This window comes from Struthio camelus, chromosome 12 (assembly GCF_040807025.1).
Source record: "Struthio camelus isolate bStrCam1 chromosome 12, bStrCam1.hap1, whole genome shotgun sequence".
NCBI classification, from domain to species: Eukaryota; Metazoa; Chordata; class Aves; order Struthioniformes; family Struthionidae; genus Struthio; species Struthio camelus.
Genome location: NC_090953.1, coordinates 9,659,484 through 9,672,591, shown reverse-complemented (window position 1 = coordinate 9,672,591; position 13,108 = coordinate 9,659,484). Strand labels below are relative to the sequence as shown.

The 13,108-nt window shown below is 44.4% G+C and overlaps 1 protein-coding gene across 2 annotated transcripts in view; it reads right to left on the bottom strand.

The window, feature by feature from the left end:
* ACAN (aggrecan) overlaps window positions 1–9,692 on the bottom strand; it is a 56,373-nt gene extending 46,681 nt beyond the window's left edge. For both annotated transcript variants that reach the window (XM_068958620.1, XM_068958621.1), the window contains exon 1: window positions 9,448–9,692. The gene's annotated coding sequence lies outside the window, so the exon portion shown is untranslated. The remainder of the gene's footprint in view (window positions 1–9,447) is intronic.
* Window positions 9,693–13,108: the final 3,416 nt, after the last annotated feature.

Below are 13,108 nucleotides of genomic sequence, written 5' to 3'. Positions count from 1 at the left end.
CCAACAGCACCCACATTTTGGGGGGACAGAAAGGCACCAACACAGATCCCCTTGTAGACAAAATAACTGCCTAGCAAAGTGTTTCAAGCCAGCAAATATGCTTAGGCATTTATGGAAGAGGTATGAGCTTTAAACTGGATACTGGGGCACGCTACACTGATATTTAAAAAGCAAATGGAACGCTATAGCAAGAGAAATTGTATGGAAATCTAAAGTAAAATTTGTTTTAAACGAGGTCTAAAAGGTCAATTCAAATGCAAGTAATTGCTACTAAAAAAACCCCTCACTATCTTATAATTCTCCTAATGAGATAGGCAAGTAAATTATCTGGTGGTCAGATCCAGTTTCCACTGGAATAAGTGGAAACAGCACCATTTATCTCTAATGTTAGTAAGGTTAAGCCCAAGTTCTCGTATTAAAACCTAGTCTAGACATGTAACTGCTAAAAAGTCTAAAATAGAGAGCAAGAGAGCTGTTAAAGAAGTCTAAATCCCACAAGTTTGTACAAAAAACTCCACGTTCAGACAGAAGAATGCCATAAGACAATATAGCAAGGAAAACCTTGTTTGGTTTTTACACATAATAAAAGAATGGGATTTAATAATATGTAACATTTGGAAGTTAAACAGAACAATCTTTAGATTGTGGTAGTCCCATGGCTGTGACTGAAGAGCCTTCACAGCATCAATGCACATTGATCTGCAGGATTTAAATAAACTACAAAATGGGAGCCATGTCCAGTAAAACTAACTGGCAATTAAATGTTCAAAACAATAATGTTCTCTGACAATTAGGGTGAGCATTCTGGCAAAAATGGTTTGATGAGTCATACTTTTAAGATAATGATTTTTAATGCTAGCACACAGGAAAGGTGAGAAGGTATTGCTGATATTAGCTCTGGCCTTCAAAGGGCAGGCCACGTAGGCCCAAGCCCATCCAGGTAATGCCTGGGATTTCCTGAGCCCCCCGGGCTGTTGCAGTATTGAGGATGTTCAAAAGCTACTTTGGATTTTCTCTTCCATTGGGCTGAGTCCTGCTCTTCCTCCCCGCAATCTTATTCCTACCATGCTGAGTATGGATGGAAGGCAAAGACGTGCTAAAGGAGAATGAAAAGTTTAAGCAAGTACTTGGGAGAAGAGAAAGATGCACTGCTGGTCATTAGCAAAACTAAAAGATGGCTTCTAAACAGAGCTTTAAAAGATGTTGATTACATATTTTGACAGAAGAACAGTAGGTAACAGTCTCACACTGCACTGACAAATGGATGCCCTGAGATTTCTGGGGATGTTAAAATAGTTTAGCAAGAGTCTGATAGCCTGCTAAATTGTCCAAGGTATTTCAGAATGTAGAGACACAGACAGATGAGCTAGGCACTTAATGAAATTTGCAGCAGTGCTTCTCTGTATCTTTGGGCACTTTGCTTCTTTTATAGGATGTGGCCTTGAGTCCCTAAAGCAACTGCTGGAAAAGGACAATTTTATAAGGGAAATAAATCCAAACAGCTATTTGAGTGACTAATGACATTGATTCCCAGATTCAAAATATTATTGTTTAATTACACTAATTACACAGATAAGAGGCATCTCTGAAGGATGAGGCACTGCATAGCTACAGAGAAGCAGTCAACTGCATTTGCAGAACAGAGAGCAATTGAGCTGGAAAATAGAAGAGACTGGTAATGAACTGTGCTAGAATTGAAAAGAAGGTGCCAGCCAATGTATTTCCATTTCTTAAATTTCACCACTATAGATAATGAAGGCATGAGTAAAGCTTCAACATTATACTGAGATTGCAGTTTGAGAAAGCTGTTTGTATTTTAAGCATAAGCCAACCCAAGCCTTTTGTCTTTTGACAGGAGACTGTGATTCAGAAGCTGCCGAAGCACCATCTCACAGACAGCTTGTGAACAGGTGAGCTGCTGCTGAGCCTACAGAGGGAGCAGGGGGCTGTTATCACCTGTGAGAGAAAGGGCTGAGCATAATATTCACCAAGCATATGGGTTTACATTAGTCTGATGTGCTCATTCAAAGGCAGTAGGAAGTCACTTATGTGAACTGACAACAACAGTTTTACAGAACCGACCAGAAGAGCATAAGGGAGATAAGAATTGAAGAAAAGCTGGAGAAAAGACTTGTTACCCAAAGCATCTGTGTTTCCCAGTGGTCCCCAGCCACTCTCAGAGATACCACCTCTGCCTACAAACTTTGCCTTGCCTAAGGGAGAACATCTGATGGGGCTGGCAGAAGGAAGAACAAAAAACTATAAACTCTTTGAAAGGAGACCTCTATGGGAAAATAGATGGCTCCTCTACTGGAGAACATAGATGAAGACTGAGGGGCACTAGCACTAGTTTCTTTAATGGGAATGTTGCTAGGTACTGCAGACAAGACTGAGCTGGCTGCCACCTGGCTAAGCACACTTGCCACAGCAACACTAACTCCTTCAGAAACTTGCCTTGCATGTCAGGCAGGTTTGCAAACCATATTGAAGTTGGTGCTATCTTAGAGTGGTTATGGCACCTGCTAATTTAATGTTACCTTGGGTGTGTTAGTGAGAGCCAGGAGTATGGCACTGGAGGTACAACCTAAAAGATGAACTGAAATGAAGATCTTGTCTCCCAACCTCTGAGGTCCTCCTACCTATAATCCACGTGTCTACCTGGCTACAAAAGCAGAATGGTCCAAAACAGTGTTCACATACTTCAGAAAGGTGTAAAGGAATGTATGGAAGCCAATTGATATATCAATATGGGAAAAACTATGCAGATGAAATGAGTATAACACTACACATATCTTCAGTCTTGGGGACACACTAGGAGTGACCCAGGATTTTCAAAATGCCAAACTAATTCAGACAGAGCTGAGTGGTAGAAGTAATGAAGATCCTTCCGTCCTGTACCAAACCTGACTCCTTAGGACTTTCTTAACATTAAAGGAAACACTGAATCATTTCACCCTGCCATGGAAACTATATATTTGAAACTGGAAGGTGACGATATCTGTGATGAGTTAGCATAAGGGGGATTTTTAAGAGGCAAATTACAGGGAATCTGGGATCTGTCAAGAAGCAGAGACTTTGCCCTGACTCCCGACCTTGTGGTCTTGAAAGATACCAGAAAGGGTCAAGCTCCCTGTTTGACATACGACCTGGTAGAGGCAGGAAGCCACATTGCTGACTCCTCACAGCATTTTATGGTTCCCCTAAGCAGACAAGGCCATGCATATCCACCTGTTCAGATATATGAGGTCATTACTTAAATAGCCAATATGATTCCAAAGAAAGGTAGACAAAGACGATCCAAAGCAGAAAGGGCCACTTCAGCTTGCGTAGTCCTATATCCCCTACACACTACACATGTGCCAGACAACTAGACTGGGAAATGAAAAGCTTGGCAGAAAATAAGTAAAAAAAAAACACAACAAACTTCCTTTGGAGAACTTTGCAATGTTGCTATAATTCGCCTACCTCCTCTATCTCATGCATTTCCTCAAGGACTGTGGAGGTTCTGGGGCAGTCAGGCTGTCCCATGGACTAGCTGCCCAAGCAAAAGGGTGGCTCCCTTTCCCTGCAGACATGCAGCAGTACTTATAGGATAGCTCTAGCCCTGCAGCTGCTGTTGCTGAGCATCCTGTGCTTTGAGAGAAGGCACAAGTATTGGTGACAAAGGGCATCTGTGCTGAGCTGGGAGTCCAGAGTTCTCCCCTGCACAGCCCTGCTGTGTCATCTAATGCTGGTGTTAAAGGTAATATTAGCAAACTGAGTACCCTGCAGTCCGAGGGTATTGCTCACATATCAGTTTCTACAAGGCAGCAGGGTATTATTTATACAATAAGTGCTATCTAAAACAGCAGGGTAATACTTAGAGGGCAGGTACTACAGAGAGAAAGGCTGCAATTTGCTCTACAGCAGCAGGACATTCTATACACTCCAAAGTATCATGCAGGATTAGGGTGACACTTACATGCCAAGTACTATATGAGTACAAGGCATTATTTAAACCCCAGATACAGTGGTAGGGAAAGAGTATTATTTACTAACCAAACTGAATGCAATAGCAGCAATAACAGTAACTGCACAATGTAATTCACAGCAGAGGAAAAGATATCATTTGCAGAGCAGTTATTACAGAATGGGAGGGTACTCTTTATGGTACAGCACAGAGGTATGACTTTGAAGCTAAGCCACTATAGAGGTACAGGGTATTATTTATACACCAAACACCATAGAAACTATTTTTTCTGGGGTAAGTAATAGCAGCAGTTAATCATTTATGTGAAAACCATCCTGAAATTTCCAATATGTGAACTACATGATTATTTCAACCTTGAAACTGTGGTACAGATGATGTAACGTTAATAACACTTAGATCTACCGCTGCTATATCATAGAACCGTCAATCCAGAGTAATCCTCTGGAATTAGTAGATTTATGTCAGCAAAACTCCTGAGTTTGTCTCTGCCCTGTGCAAGGGCCTGCAGTGACTGGGGATTTCCAGGGCTGTGGCAGGGCATTTCTCTCCGAACCTGTGCAAGATCCCAGCAGGAGTAACAGGTTTTGCTGTGTACTACTTCTGTGCATTCAGTTTTCTGAACAGAAACTCCTCTCCTGGAGGGAGTGTGAATGACAAGGGAGGGCTCCAGCTGGAAGGGATCAGCACACATTTTCACCTGTTTATCAGCTGCTGGCCTCCACATTTTCTTTACACATTCACCCTCCCCAAGTCTGTGATCTACCCTCAGTCAGGAGCTTCTCCTTGGTTGTTTCTTGTTAGTTTCCCCTAAGGATTGTTTTTAACTGTCAGGTGACACCTATCTAAATTTTGTGCCTATTAAGCCAAATCTGTATTTCATGTGGCCATCACAGACAATTCCTTTTACCCTTCCATGGTTCTCTACACTACTGCTAATGAAGTCCAAGTCCTCCGACCAACGCTAACCAAGGGCACTTTAGAAGCTAAAGACACATGGAAATTGCCAGACCAGATGAAACTAATGGTCCACCCAAGCCAGATCATTCAATGGTGCATTCAGGCCAGTATCCTGTCTTGGATAAGGTTTATATCACCAGCTTCAGTGTAAAGTTCTCATCATCAAAAAACATAGAATAAATTGCTGAGGAGGAAGTTTCTTTTTAACACTAGGCATTTAGTGGTTACCTTATGCCTTGAAGCACAAGTATTTAAATTCCATGTTCTCCCACTAATGTAAGTTAGGTTTATTGGGCATGGCTTAATAGACAGTTTTACCCCTCTCAGGCCTAACTTATGAGCGTTTCCTTCCCTACTCTGCCAGAAACAATTTCCTGTCCTGATCACTTTGTCTGCACAATACAACACAGTTGCTCTCACATATGCCCTGTTCTCTTGTGTTGCCTGAGGCAGTCTCTGTTGAACCTCATGCCTTTCCTCTGGGATCTGTGTTATCCATTGCTGGGCATGGGAGAACACTGTTTAGCTTCTGCCACCCTCTATGTAGCACCAAAGTACTTTAGAATATCCCTAACTCTCATGTAACTCGTTAGTAACATGGTACCACCAGGACTATCCCCTCATTCAAAACTCACACAGTGAGTCATTAACAGCAATAGCAAGTACAGCTTCCAAACCAAACAGCATGGCCCTTCCCAGGGCATCCCATCACCGAAATCCTTTCCAGCAACCACACCTCCTTTCCAGCATAAGCTTCCATAGCCTCAACGCACAATGACATCTCTGATAACCCAGGAGGGAACTGAGCAACAAGGTAGGACTCCTCATCCAAGTTAACTTCAGGCCTCTCTAAAAGTTCATCCTATTAGAAAAGACTCAGCTCTTTTCTGGCTTGCATTGAGTCTCAAAAAAGGCACAGACTGTTATGCCTTGGTTAGCCCAAAAAACTACTACAAAGGTGAAAGCCTAGACAATCATTCATCAGAGGCATCCTCTTCCCCTTCCTCCATCCCTAGCTTCCTCTTCTCAGTAGAGGCATTCCTGCAGCCTTTGCTCAGTCCTCTCCTTCAGCGCCCAAACTCAGCAAGTTCTCCTCCCCAGAGAGTCCCAGGGAAAGGCAGAACCACAGACACCCACAAAGGCCACTCAGAGGCCACATCAGTGAGACTTACACAGCAGGAACAGAGACCAAATGACTTTTGAACCCCACTCCACAACCACCTTGCTCACCTCACATTCTCTCTCTTATACTCATCTGGTCAAGGGGGTAGTAACACAGCTCCAGCTGCCCCCAGTCAATGGGCTAAAACCATCTGGAGTTTAGATCGTTAAAGCTGATTGCTACATAGTGGATGGGCTTGCAAAGCAGGGGAAAGAAATCTAAGCGAGGCAATCCATGTGGCTACTGCTTAACACCTCCAGGCATTTCAACCGCCAAAGCACGTGGAGGCTTTTGGGGTACCAATGATCCTGTTATCTCCCACCGTTCCTCCACTCTACCCCTCTCTGTTCTTTACTCAACAGTCTTTGGGGAGGCAGAATGCGGTGCAGGGAAGAAATGGAAACTTTTATTAAAAAAAAAGAGAGCCCAACAAAAAGCACACGGAGGAAAAATCTCAGTGTGAAGTGTCTCTAAAAAAGCAGCACGGTGAATATTACAAACCCCCCCATCTATTCATGAGGCCAACAAAAAGCTTCTTTAGATTTATACTGTAAGTCCATTGAGAGCGGAGGAGAGGCAGCCGCTCACACACCCTCCCTTGTACATACAGACAGAGCCCGCAGATCTGCTCCGCACACACACAGGCTGAGCTGTTCTGCCCTCTCACAAGGAAGCACTGAATTTTTAAAAGTAAACTGTAAGGTTTCCGTTGTTGCACTGGGCTCAAGTATTTTTTTATATATAACAGCTCCCTCTCTTTGCCGCGTCTCTCTCTTTCACTTTTAAACAGCCCTGAATGCTCTGGGCTGCTCTGCAGCCGTCGCGCTCTCACTCCGTATGTGGTCCAGACCCACTATGAACACAGCTTTTGTTGCTGCTGCTGGGAAGCTGCCTGCGAACAGCACACACAGCCCGGCTTGTTTCACACGTGGAGGCTGGAGTGGCGTGTGGAGGGGGGAGGAGGAAGAGAAGGAAGGAGCAGTGTGGGGAAGGTTGGACGCGTTGTCTTGTGGTAGAGCAGCCTTCCCACCGCTGGAGAGGGAAAGGGGGAAGTGAGGAGACGGAGGAGGGTGGCAGTGGAAAAGATGTCTCAGACAGCGAAGAAAGGTCCTGTTGATTTTTAAAATGGGACCAGCTGGCCCTCCACCAGCCCACGTTCTGGCTGGGTGGAAGTCAGCATGGGAAGGCAGTGAAGTCACTGGATCTATGCAATTTTACATTTGATGAGGATCTACCCCAGAGAGATCAGGTGAGAAAATACCAATAACAGAATAGATTTGGGAGTCTTTAGGGATTCTGACCATTATATGTATTCCCAGGTGATATCAGAGCACTGAACAAGCCTACAACAATCTGGGCTCGCTTTCATTTCCACATTCATTCATTTCTTTCTTTCTTGCAAGTGACGCTATCTATGCTCTTCTCCTCTAAACACCTTCATGGCCTAAGGTTACCTAAATACCTCTCTAATTAGATTATATTTTACAAGGATGAGCTGCTGTTTGCTCTGACAGTGCTCAGCCTGCTAAATTTTGTTCAGTGTCCTTTTTTTCTTCAGCAGTTTTTTCCCTCCATCTCTTTTACTCCCTCAATTTCCGATCTCATCAGCTCTCTTTGCCCATCCATCCTGCAGCCCTCGTGCTGCTGTCAAACCCAGCTACTGTATGTGGAGTTGATTATAGGAAACATTAAACAGCAGTTCAAGTGGAACAGATGGAATTTTCCCCTAAAGGCCATTCAGGTTGCTGACAGCACTCAGCCGGTACGCACACATCTCCAGCCCTCACCCTCTGCCCCCGTCCAGCTTATGTGGGAGAGGACGTCTCTCTCTTCTGCACTCTGACAACAGCTTGAAACATCTCAGAAAGAGGGAAGATCTCCTCTTTGATCTATCAGGCTGATACGGTCTCTGAAGCAAGCAGGAAAATATAACGTCAAACAATTAAAGCAAAGAAACAAATAGTTCTCAGTTTCCAAAAGTGCATAGGATAGTCCTCCTCTGCAGGATCAGAAAACCCACCAAACTCAGTCCCCAGACCATTGGCCCCTCTCCCCAACCAACATCCTTTATCTGGAGTTTATAGACAAAAAAATAAAATGGTGACAAATGCTAAACAATTCCTCTCTCCCAACTATTTCCTCGTGGGATATTCCTCCCTCTCCACAGCTGGCAAAGTTATTTTAGAAAACTAAATAAAAGCCCCTTTGAACTGGAGTTCTTGGCTAGATGACTCAAAAGGGAAGGGTTAAACGTGAACTTTCCATAACATACAGAGGATAGACTGCTACTTAGGACAAGGTTTAAATGAAAAGTCTTAAAAAGTAATAAATGAATTAAAAGAAGAAATTTCCAATAGAGATTTTGAAGAATAAAACTTTTTTGCTCCGTCTGCTTTTGCAGAAAAGCTCAGCTCTGTGCAAACTACTGCTAAAAATATGCTTCATCTGTGAATCAATTCAGAAAGAGGGCAGGTACTTGGTAACACCCAGAGCAGCTAACTGGACATTTCCCAAGACACTCTGCAAATTGTCAGTCACTCATTCACTGCAAGCCTCACGCAGGAACACACTGTCAAACCTTCAGCTATCCAGTCTCTTTTCATCCTCTTTCTGTACTTGTCACCCCTACCCAGAACTGAACATCTGTATAGCTCAGAGACCACCCTTTGCCTTCCCTGCAACAAAGCAATTAAATAATGTTCAAAGCAATAATCATGAGAATCCCCCTCCCCAACATTTTAGGACATTTGTAACAAATCAGCAAACCACAGCCTCCTTCCCCAGTGCTCAGAAGCAGGATCAGAAATGTCTTCAGCACTCAAGTGACAGCTGAGGTCCATCACAGAGAAACACCAGTGGTTTGGAGGGTCATTTGGGAAGCAAGAAAAGGCATAACCCCCTCTCTGCTCTCCCACCTGCTGGTATCAGCTATACAATCTCTAAAGCCAGATCGCTTGCTTTTCCTCCCTTCCCCAAGCGAACTAACAAACTTGACGCATAGTTGCTGTCTGTAGCTATAGGTTTGCTCTCTGCAGCCTTAATGGGTCAATTGTTGGGGAAGACCATGGCTCTGAGCGGCAGTCGAGCGCGGGAGCACTTCTGGCAGCCTTTACACTTCATACACATTCCAGACAAACTTGTCTCGCACAGGAGCGCTGTTTGCAAAAGTGAAACTTTCTAGAGAAGCTTGGGATCAATCATTTAACAGCTTTTCTCACATTTCTCTGCTTACTGCTCACCAGGGAAACAACCAATCCACTTATTTAGAGCCTGCATCTTTAGAGCACTGAGGAAAGAAAAAGAAAAGTTAAGGAAAAAAAATCTTAGAGAGACGACAGAGCAAAGTGCAATACGTTACCTTTAACAGTTCAGTGCAGTGCTTCGAGAATCTAAGTCCCATACACCTGGCAGAGAAATTAGGTGTTTTTCGGCGTTTAATAAGGAAAGAGCTTGCCACTTCTTGCTGTTACTGTATGTCTTCTTCACAATCTCCAGATGAGTTTTCCTGCCTTTTCTTTCCTGGTTCCCCAGAAGAAATCAAAATTCCCTGTGTGGTATTTCAGGTCCTTTCAGGCAGTGGCAGCAGCAGCAGCAGGCTTGAAGAGTAAGTACTGTGTGTGAATGGCAAAAAAGAGAGAGAGGGTTTCAGACCACATTAGCTGCCACTGGCTGCAAGAGAGACCATCCAGCTCCTGTCAGCCTCCTTAGATACCTCCTGAAGAGCTGGCAAACTAAATGTATTGGATCCTCCTCTGAATTTTAGAGTAAAGGTAGGCAGGCATCCAGGGGGCAGGGGGAAATAGGAGGGCTTATGGACAGAAAAGGAAGCCCAGCCTCTTGGAAAGTGGGAAGAAAACAGAAAAGAAAAGAAAGGGGAAAAAAAAGCATTACCAAAAAAATACTGTAAATGGAGAAAGCTGAATGGGGAGTGGGGGATTAAATTTAGCCCTCTGGTTTGGAACCAAACTACATGGAGCACCACAAGTGGTTGAGAGAGAAGAAATAGTTTATGTAATAAGAAAAGAACGTGTTTTATGCAGACTAAAATAAGATGAAGCTAATTAAGGAACCTGAGCAAAGTATATGTGTCTGCAGTGCAGTCAATATCACTGCAGTCTGACTAGAAATGAACAGATTTACTGGGAAGCTCAAAGAGAGCAGCAAACAGGAAAGTTTAGAGAGCTCTCCTGCATGGCTGAGCCGGCTGCTGACACAGCGCAGAAAGCAGGCAGGTGATGGAAGGAAGCTCAGGTTGGAAAGTGGGAGAGGATGCCCAGCATTAGGAAACGGAAAGCGCCTGGAGCATCACTAACTGATAAGCAACCTAAAGGCAGAGAAACAAGAAGCGATGGATGGAATGAAGCTGTTTAAAGCTGTGTGGGATATACTGGGGAAAAATACAGAGCCAGCAAGCACTTGGGAATGGTGCAGAACAAAGCAACCACCCAAAAACCTCAAGGAGGTTCCCATAACTGCATCCTTGGCCCTTGGTAGTTCCAGTGCTGTGGGAAAGTGCTCAGGAAAGATGAGGCTGTAATGTGTTTTGACCCTTTTTTCTGCGAAGAGATGTAAGTAACTTTTAGTGGCAGAAAAAACTGCTCTGGAAGGATAGAATGGGTCTGTCGCTGCAGGCCACATCTTGGGTTGTGAAGGGGCCAAGTGGCATCTGGGAGGAGGTGGGAAACTGCTGAGACTTTCACAGTTCAGACAGCCCGTTCCCAGCTGAAAAAAGCCTCTGTGTAGCTCTGTGCTAAAGCCTGGGAGTGGACAGAGATCTTGAGCTTGAACTTCCTCAGACCTACAAGAACACCCCCAAGTCAGGCTGAGACTATCCACACTGTGACTCAGTCGTTCATCTGCCCATTCATCGCATTTCATCTGGTTAAGAGACCTCTATGAGATCAACTCTGGGCAACCCTGAGTGCACAGCTGCTGCTCTATGATGCTCCTGGACAGTAACTACACCCTCACAGCTCAGCAGAGATTTCAGTGAAGATGCCTCCACCAGCACATCTCCACTGCAGGAAACTCAGTATATCCAGCCCAAGAAAAAGCCCTCTATGCAGGCTGCAAATGGGTTACCAGAAAGAGAAGAGCAGGAAACCCAAGATGAATCATTTTGCAGGTCAAGTTGTACCCAAATCTCTACAGCTTAAGTATTGCTACTTTCTGCAGTGCTCTTCCTCTGGAAAACAGGGAAACATTTTTAAGCCACTTGGTTTTTAAAGAGGTTTTAAGAGCTGGGAAACCCTCTGAGTTTAAAAAGGAGACAGCTGTGACAGCTCCTTTCCTTAACATGGAATAGAACATCACCAGGGTAAAGGTAAAGGTAAAGGTAAAGGTAAAGGTAAAGGTAAAGGTAAAGGTAAAGTCTGAATGATACTGACTGAAGGCAGGTCTATAACCTTGATTTTTATCCTCTGATCCAACAAGAATACCTTTCTCATGGTGCTTTTGGGACTCTAAAGCTCTATGGTGGTTTCAGTGTCTTGACTCTGCCTGGAACAGCTGGACAATGTGTCTGTCAAGTCTGCTCTGTACCCACCTTGCACCCAAGCCACACATCTCCCCTCAGCCTCTCTCCCTCCACCTTTTTTGACATGATCTTCAGCATCTGCCTTTCTCTCTCTTCTCTCTCCCAACACTCACCTTTGCATTCTGGTTTATGATATAATAGTTTTTCCTCCCTCCATGAATTATTTTGATCCCATTCCTCATTTCAAAACTTGCCTCCTTGCCTGTCTCACTTTTAAACCTGACATTCATAACCTGTTTGCAGCATGCATGCCCTCTTGTGAGAGCCATGCATCCATCATCCTGACAGTTAATGTTCCCAGATCACAGAGCATGGAGACACGCTTCTTTACGTAACCTGCCTTCCCATGAGTAACTTTTTCCATCTTGGAGATTCATGACCAGATTTTGGCATGGATCACCCCCTTTTTTCAGCAGCAGATGGTAACTTAAACACTTTCCTGGTACCTTTATGCTAAAGGGCAAAAGGGCAGGGAGGAAAAACTCTTCACAAGCATTAGCAAAAACAGAGTGCTTGCAGCCCCATTTGAAATTCTTGTACTTTTATTTCCTCCTGCCTCTCATGCCTTTCAACATATAAGGGCACAGCGTGTCTACAGCAGATTTAATCTTCCATCCACCGAGGTCAAGTGAGGGCCTTCCCTCCAACTTAAAGGCCATTGGACCAGTCCCAGGGGCTGCCGCCGTCTCCAGCTGCAGAGCGAATTAGCAGAGACAGAGCTCCGCATACGCTGTCTCGGCTAGACTGCGCTGGAGCCTCATGTTGCCTTCCCTTCGCTGGCTGGGGCGTCCCCGCTCCGCACCCGCAGCACAGCATAGCCAGGCCACTGAGAGAGGACAGACAGAAACTCTTCAAGTGGGACAAGACGGCTCGTGCTTTAGGCAGGGCTCAGTATTTCAAATTTCACGTAGACAGGAGCTATAAAATGTCACTTCACCGATTTTGTTCCGACTCACGTATATGAGAGGCTCTGAAACTGCTCACGCCTGGCCACAGCCATTTCTCACTGTAACAGAAAGACCTTTTTGGGAAATGTATCGATGTGTAGTTGTTTCGCTGTGGAATAACTGTGAGCCCTGTGTACCCTCTGCTGCTGCTGTGGTTTGGCGAAGCAAACCCTATCTAAACCTCTGGTGAGTTTAAGCCAGGGACTAGAGAAAATTCCACTTTGGAGCTGACCAGCTAGGAAAATGTGATGCTCCTCACAAAGTGGTTTCTTAGCAACTTCAGGAAAGGAATAGAAACTGCTCAGTACCTGCTGGCTGTCCCAATTTTTTGTTTGCATCAGGAATGATTGGAAAAACAGCTAAATATGTTCAGAGAAATTGTGATTCATAAACTGCCACTGAAACTAGTTTTGTTTGTTTGTTTTTCAGCTGGCAAAATCTAACACCCTATTTCCTTCTGGAGGGGCCAGGATAGAAAAGTCATTCAAATGATTTTTGTTTTCTGTTTAAAGCAAGGAAGCAACAATTCAGAGGTC